Consider the following 1086-nt stretch of genomic DNA (forward strand, 5'->3'; position numbering starts at 1 on the left):
TTCTCTTAGTTTTTTAACACATTGTGTGTGTTGTTTAGTCCATTCAAGTCTATTGGTTTTTCTTATTAGTTTTTGCAGTATATTCCTTTTCTTTGCTAGATTTGGAATAAATTCACCTGCATAATTCAGACATCCTATAAATTTATGTATTTTCCTGTTTATTTGCTAATTTGTCAAGAAATTCTATTATCCTTTTAGAGATGTGAGTCTGTAATTCTATTCCATTTTTTGAGATAATCATTCCTAAGAACTCTATTTCATTTCTATTTATCTTTGTCTTTTTTTTTGCTTAAGACAATTCAATTGTTTAAACATATATATGAGAATTCCTTTAGATGTTTAAGATGTTCTTCATATGTTTTAGAACATATTAACATATCGTCTATGTAGACAATTAGAAATTCTTTTTCAAAAAATATTTTATCCATCTTTCTTTGAAAGATTTGTGGGGCATTTTTTAATCCAAATGGCATTACCGTCCACTCGTAGTGACCATTGGGAGTGTTGAATGTTGTTAAGGGTATAGCTTTTTCTTCTAGTTTTATTTGCCAAAATTCACTTTTGCTGTCAAATTTAGAAAAATAGCTTTTTCCTTTTGCAAGGTTTATAAATTGTTTTTGTTAGGGATAAAATATCCATCAAAAACACAATTTTTATTTAATTCTTTGTAATTTATGACCATTCTAGCTTTTCCTCTTTTATTTTCGGCGTGGTTTCTTACCATAAATGTCGGACTGCTATGAGGGCTTTTACTAGGTCTGATTAATTTTAAATTAATTAATTCCTTGATTTGAGTTTTGAAATCAAATTTTTTTTGTTCATTATAGAGCATTGGTCTTACTCTAATGATGACGCTAGGGTCTTTAAGCATTAAATTAGCTTTTTCTTGATTATTTTTCCATTTTTCTAAGGGATTTTCTCCATATGATTTTTGTAAATTTTCCTTTATCCATTCCAGATTAAGGCATTTACAAGAAATTCTTTTCAGATGTTCTTGATATTTCCTTTTATAATTTTCATTATCTTTTTCAAGAGTATAAGGATTTTGCTTTCTTGGGACTTTAATAAAATGTCCACAAGGGGTTT

Source organism: Solanum tuberosum, unplaced genomic scaffold, assembly GCF_000226075.1.
Source record: "Solanum tuberosum cultivar DM 1-3 516 R44 unplaced genomic scaffold, SolTub_3.0 scf00340, whole genome shotgun sequence".
Lineage (NCBI taxonomy): Eukaryota > Viridiplantae > Streptophyta > Magnoliopsida > Solanales > Solanaceae > Solanum > Solanum tuberosum.